General features: G+C 44.3%; 1 long non-coding RNA gene across 1 annotated transcript; it reads right to left on the minus strand.

Annotated features, from left to right (window-relative positions):
• Positions 1-437: 437 nt before the first annotated feature.
• LOC124688016 lies at positions 438-1,334 on the minus strand. The gene is made up of 3 exons (XR_006998407.1): positions 1,065-1,334; positions 669-908; positions 438-569 (listed from the first exon to the last, which is right to left on the minus strand). It is a non-coding gene; the product is annotated as an uncharacterized LOC124688016 (long non-coding RNA).
• Positions 1,335-7,246: the final 5,912 nt, after the last annotated feature.

Raw genomic sequence — 7,246 nt, forward strand, 5'->3', positions numbered from 1 at the left:
GAAGTGATATGTAAAGAGTCATGAAGACTCCAGTCACTCATGAAATACAGTGAGGACTGCGATAATAGGATCGACCAGACCAAGAAACAACAAATTATCACTGGATGTAAACAACAAAAAATCGAGCAAACAAATTAAGAAACATATAGGGAACCTTACCTTCCACTAAATGAATCAATTCCACAGATATGGCTGATCTGAACTTGCTGGTTTCAGATATAGTTTGTAACTGCATTGGAATCAAACTTCTATTTATCCTGAAACAGTTTGTATCAATGCTATACGTAAAAGGAAACTCGAAGAATAATTTAGACAGGGGATTAATTTACCTTGCCTTAATCAGCATTCCATAATCCTCTGTTAGCAAACATTATGGAGAAAATAATAGAGGCGAGTGGTTCAGTAACTGTTCCCACATCTGACGGTGCGAAGTTCCGGCACTTGGAACGACCAGGGGGCCGTGTGGCCACGTCAGATCACTGACTAAGTGCACATGGCCCTGGATAGCAGGGGACGCCATTGAGGAACTGGAGGCGCCTTCCGAGATAGAGTAAATTGCCATTCATCACCTAATTCCCAAAGACCAAGTTGTGCATCAACATCACGGGCAGTAACAACATACTGAATAGAACCAATATGACTTCGCTGCCCAAGAACCAAAGAATTACCCTGTCTTCGACACACAAGACCCATAGGCTTGCCGCTCCTGCTGCATACATGAGCAAGACACCATGTACATCCCCAAGACCACGGCTCCAATGCAGCGATGGAGAATGCGCGCCCACATTTCCAAGAGCGCGGTGGTGCTGGCGGACGCTGGAGGCGAGGAAGTGGGCAGCACACCCCACCGACGGGTACGCGCTTTGCGTCCACGCATAAGCATATGAACGGCAGCAAGACCTAAGGATCTACATAAAAAAAACAATGCACTGTAAGAAATAGATATAGAAAAACAAATCAACAAACGAACGCCAAAGCGGACAATGCAAAATAGAGGAGAGAAACATACCAACAGGAAAAGCAACCAGGGCCTGATCCCTGATGAAAGGAAGTGGAACTCTTACCTAGCGCCGCACTGCCATGGGCCAGAGGCTGGCTTCAACATGTCCTCACACAACATCTGCAGCGACCTGCTCTTTCATAATTCTGGAAGCCAACTCTTCTGTGTTCATCAGATATCAGATGATGAACACCACAAGGCGGTGCATCTCCACATCAAGAATATTCCGCCGCCGCTGCTCCCCATGCTCTCCCCGTTGCTAGTGCTTTTTTATGTGCCGCTGCTCCCCATGCTCTCCCCGTTGCTAGTGCTTTTTTATGTGCCGCTGCTCCTGTCCACGCCCCATTGCTGTTGCTTTTCTATGTGCCTAGAGGGGAGAGGGAGCCACAAGAATCAGGAGACTTACCGAAACCTCTCGACGGAGAAGATGAGGCCGGACCTCCTTAGCCTCGCCCGCCGCTGCGTCTAGCGTAAGGCTCCCAAGCATGATCAACAAATGGAACGTAAAAACGCTCGGACATCAAAGCCAATTATAACAGCTAGTGTACAATCACCGAAACGCGAAGACGGGACAAATAAAGGCCCCGGCAGAGGAGGTGTACCTTGTCCAAAACCAGCAAACACGCTTACCTACAATTAAGCATCTCACAATAAATAGGAAAGCATAGCACATAAGAAAATCAAGAAAACCATGCCAAAACATCATTAAGATAAGTATTAGACTTGTACCTTGTAGTAAACCCATAAAAGATAGCACGAAACCCCTAGTCTACTTAGATGTGAGATCAAAGAGGAACATCAAGCTACAAAATTAACTCTGTAATTTAAATAGCTCTGTCGAAACAGTTTCAAATAGGAAATGATGTGAATATATAAAATGATGTAGTTGCTCACAATAATATAACAAACTATTTAATTGGTCTTATTTCCCTAAATCCACCCTCCCGTGTGGTGATCTCGTCGATGACATACAATAAGAGAGAACCTAAAAAATTTAAGCTAAAGATAGTATACACCAATGTTTTTATTGATGCTAGAATGAACAGAGAAGGCAATGATACTTGCAACCTAGAGGAGAGATCACCAGAGAACCGTACAAAAATAGTTTCAAATCTAAGAAACACAACAACAAACATGTGGAGGGCAGTGTGTGACAAAGGCGAGGAAGAGCTTTAACCTCGTTGTTTTCTTCTTCTTCCGGCCACCACCGTTTTTCTCTCGCCGTCGGCCGCCGGCTTCTCCGCCCGATGTGGCCGCCGCCGGCCGCTGGCTGCTCCATCTCGATGTGCCCGCCGCTGGCCCCGCCCGGTCCGCCCCAAGCACGCGCTGCCACCGGCCCAAGGTCGCCGTCCCGGGCCCCCGCCTGCTCCGCCCCCATGGGCGCCGTCCCCGGCACGAGGTTACCCCGCCCCACGGTCCGCCGGTCGCTGCCCGCTCCGCCCCGAAGTGACCGCCGCTAGCCCGCACGTGCTCTTCCCCGGCCCCCGCGCCTGCTCCGCCCCAAGGGAGCCATCCCCGGCACGCGGCTGCCCCGCCCTCGCGGCCGTCGTCGCCGTGCCGCGCCTGCCCCGCCCCCAAGGTCGCCGTTGCCTGGCCGTTCCGGCTCCGCGCCGAGGTCGCCCCCACCGGCAGACACGTATCCTCCTCTGCTTCATCGCGGGAAAGGGCGGCCTGGTGGTGGATTGGCGCACAGGGAAGAGGAAAAACCAAGAACTCAATATGTGGTGCTTTTGAGCGGTAGTAGGATGTAGGAGAGGAGAACACCTAGGAACTGATCGTTGAAGACCGGAAACCGCCCACCGCTTTGACCGCAGGCCGCAGGACGCCTCGCAACCGGTAGCCGGTTACCCCACTCGGTAGAAAAAAATTGACCAACATATTAAGCAGTTCATTTTAAAGACGTGTTAGGAGCTAATTGGAGGAGCAGAGAGGAAAATAGCCCATCAACAGTAGCCGGAGTAAGCACAGAGCGTGAATCCATCTACCTTTTATATAGTGTATAAATATGGTTGGAATTGGAAAATGTTACATGTAGTAATTCTAAAATATCTTGGATAATTTGATACTTGGCAATTGTTGTGCTCATGTTTAAGCTCTTGCATCATATACTTTGCACCCATTAATGAAGAAATACTTAGAGCTTGCTAATTTGGTTTGCATATTTGGTTTCTCTAGAGTCTAGATAACATCTAGTATTGAGTTTTGAACAACTAGGAAGACGGTATGGAGTCTTATAATGTTTACCATATGTCTTTTATGTGAGTTTTGTCTGTACTCGTTCATCCTTGTGTTTGTTTCAAATAACCTTGCTAGCCTAAACCTTGTATCGAGAGGGAATACTTCTCATGCATCCAAAATACTTGAGCCAACCACTATGCCATTTGTGTCCACCATACCTACCTACTACATGGTATTTATCCGCCATTCCAAAGTAAATTGCTTGAGTGCTACCTTTAAAATTCCATCATTCACCTTTGCAATATATAGCTCATGGGACAAATAGCTTAAAAACTATTGTGGTATTGAATATGTACTTATGCACTTTATCTCTTATTAAGTTGCTTGTTGTGCGATAACCATGTTTCTGGGGACGCCATCAACTATTCTTTGTTGGATATCATGTGAGTTGCTATGCATGTCCGTCTTGTCCGAAGCAAGAGAGATCTACCACCTTCATGGTTGGAGCATGCATATTGTTAGAGAAGAACTTTGGGCCGCTAACTAAAGCCATGATTCATGGTGGAAGTTTCAGTTTGGACATATATCCTCAATCTCATATGAGAATAATAATTGTTGCCACATGCTTATGCATTAAAGAGGAGTCCATTATCTCGTTGTCCATGTTGTCCCGGTATGGATGTCTAAGTTGAGAATAATCAAAAGCGAGAAATCCAAAATGCGAGCTTTCTCCTTAGACCTTTGTACAAGCGGCATGGAGGTACCCCATTGTGACACTTGGTCAAAACATGTGCATTGCAAAGATCCGGTAGTCCAAGTTAATTAGGACAAGGTGCGGGCACTATTAGTATACTATGCATGAGACTTGCAACTTGTAAGATATAATGTACATAACTCATATGCTTTATTACTACCGTTGATAAAATTGTTTCATGTTTTCAAAATAAAAGCTCTAGCACAAATATAGCAATCGATGCTTTCCTCTTTGCAGGACCATTCTTTTTACTTTTATGTTGAGTCAGTTCACCTATCTCTCTCTACCTCAAGAAGCAAATACTTGTGTGAACTGTGCATTGATTCCTACATACTTGCATATTGTACTTGTTATATTACTCTATGTTGACAATTATCCATGAGATATACATGTTACAAGTTGAAAGCAACCGCTGAAACTTAATCTTCCTTTGTGTTGCTTCAATACCTTTACTTTGATTTATTGCTTTATGAGTTAACTCTTATGCAAGACTTATTAATACTTATCTTAAAGTACTATTCATGAAAAGTCTTTGCTTTATGATTCAGTTTGTTTACTCATGTCATTACCATTGTTTTGATCGCTGCATCCACTACATATGTTTACAAATAGTATGATCAAGGTTATGATGGCATATCACTTCAGAAATTATCTTTGTTATCGTTTTACTCGCTCGGGCGAGCGTAACTAAGCTTGGGGATGCTTGATACGTCTCCGACGTATCGATAATTTCTTATGTTCTATGCCATATTATTGATGATACCTACATGTTTTATGCACACTTTATGTCATATTCGTGCATTTTCTCGGAACTAACCTATTAACAAGATGCCGAAGTGCCGCTTCTCGTTTTCTCGCTGTTTTTGGTTTCGTAAATCCTAGTAACGAAATATTCTCGGAATTGGACGAAACGAAGACCCGTGGGCCTATTTTTCCACGGAACTTCCGTAAGACCGAAGAACATACGAAGTGGGGCCACGAGGTGGCGACACCACAAGGCGGCGCGGCCAAGCGGGGCCCGCGCCGCCCTATGGTGTGGGCCCCTCGTCGGGCCCCCGACTCGCCCTTCCGCCTACTTAAAGCCTCCGTCGCGAAACCCCCGATGCGAAAAACCACGATACGGAAAACCTCACCGAGACGCCGCCGCCGCCAATCCTATCTCGGGGATTCGGAGATCTCCTCCGGCACCTCCGCCGGAGAGGGGATTCATCTCCCGGAGGACTCTACACCGCCATGGTCGCTCCCGGAGTGATGAGTGAGTAGTTCACCCCCGGACTATGGGTCCATAGCAGTAGCTAGATGGTTGTCTTCTCCTCATTGTGCTTCATTGTTGGATCTTGTGAGCTGCCTAACATGATCAAGATCATCTATCCGTAATTCTATATGTTGTGTTTGTCGGGATCCGATGGATAGAGAATACCATGTCATGTTAATTATCAAGTTATTACATATGTGTTGTTTATGATCTTGCATGCTCTCCGTTACTAGTAGAGGCTCGGCCAAGTTTTTGCTTTTAACTCCAAGAGGGAGTATTTATGCTCGATAGTGGGTTCATGCCCGCATTGACACCTGGGACAATGGATGTAAAGTTCTAAGGTTGTGTTGTGCCGTTGCCACTAGGGATAAAACATTGGCGCTATGTCCGAGGATGTAGTTGTTGATTACATTACGCACCATACTTAATGCAATTGTCTCGTTGTTAGCAACTTAATACCGGAGGGGGTTCGGATGATAACCCGAAGGTGGACTTTTAGGCTTAGGATAGATGCAGCTTGGATGGCGGTCTATGTACTTTGTCGTAATGCCCAATTAAATCTCACTATACTTATCATGCCATGTATGTGCATTGTTATGCCCTCTCTATTTGTCAATTGCCCGACTCGTAATTTGTTCACCCAACATGCTTTTATCTTATGGGAGAGACACCTCTAGTGAACCGTGGACCCCGGTCCATTCTTTTAATACCGAAATACAAATCTGCCGCAATACTTGTTTTTACTCGTTTTCTCTGCAAACAATCATCTTCCACACAATACGGTTAATCCTTTGTTACAAAGCAAGCTTCTGGAGATTGACAACCTCACCGTTTCGTTGGGGCAAAGTACTTTGGTTGTGTTGTGCAGGTTCCACGTTGGCGCCGAATCTCCGGTGTTGCGCCGCACTACATCCCGCCGCCATCAACCTTCAACGTGCTTCTGGACTCCTCACCGGTTCGATTAAACCTTGGTTTCTTACTCGAGGGAAACTTGCCGTCGTGCGCATCACACCTTCCTCTTGGGGTTCCCAACGAACGTGTGCAACTACACGCCATCAAGCAAATTTCTCGGCGCCGCTGCCGGGGAGATCAAGACACGCTGCAAGGGGAGTCTCCACTTCTCAATCTCTTTACTTTGTTTTTGTCTTGCTTTATTTTATTTACTACTTTGTTTGCTGCATTATATCAAAACACAAAAAATTAGTTGCTAGTTTTACTTTATTTACTATCTTGTTTGCTATATCAAAAACACAAAAAAATTAGTTACTTGCATTTACTTTACTTAATATCATGCATGTTTTTATTTCAATTAGTTAAGCATAATGGAAAACAACAAAAATATGAGAGATCTTTATGAACTTTATCTTGAATTAGGACATGATGTGTTTGAAGAGAGAATTAAAAACCCATGGAACTTTATATGCATGCTAATGGGAATGTTATTACTATGGATGCTTTGAACACCATTGTTGCTAATGCTATGGAAAATTCTAAGCTTGGGGAAGCTGGCTCGATGAGCATGATCTTTAGTCCCCAAGCATTGAGGAGAAAATTTTCTTTTATGATTACAATATGCCTCCTATATATGATGATAGCCACTTTGTTGAATTTGCTCCCACTACAACTAATAAAATTGATTATGCTTACGTGGAGAGTAATAATTTTATGCATGAGACTCATGATAAGAATGCTTTATGTGATAGTTACATTGTTGAGTTTGCTCATGATGCTACTGAAAATTATTATGAGAGAGGAAAATATGGTTGTAGAAATTTTCATGTACTAAAACACCTCTCTATGTGCTGAAATTTTTTGAAGCTACACTTGTTTTATCTTCCTATGCTTGTTACTTTGCTCTTCATGAACTTGTTTATTTACAAGATTCCCTATGCATAGGAAGTCATTTTAGACTTAAATGTGTTTTGAATTTTGCCTCTTGATGCTCTCTTTTGCTTCAAATACTATTTCTTGCGGGTGCATCATTAAAAACCGGCCGAGCCCATCTTAATGGCTATAAAGAAAGAACTTCTGGGAGATAACCCATGTGTTATTTTGCTAC

The sequence above is a fragment of the Lolium rigidum genome, chromosome 2 (genome assembly GCF_022539505.1).
Source record: "Lolium rigidum isolate FL_2022 chromosome 2, APGP_CSIRO_Lrig_0.1, whole genome shotgun sequence".
NCBI lineage: Eukaryota > Viridiplantae > Streptophyta > Magnoliopsida > Poales > Poaceae > Lolium > Lolium rigidum.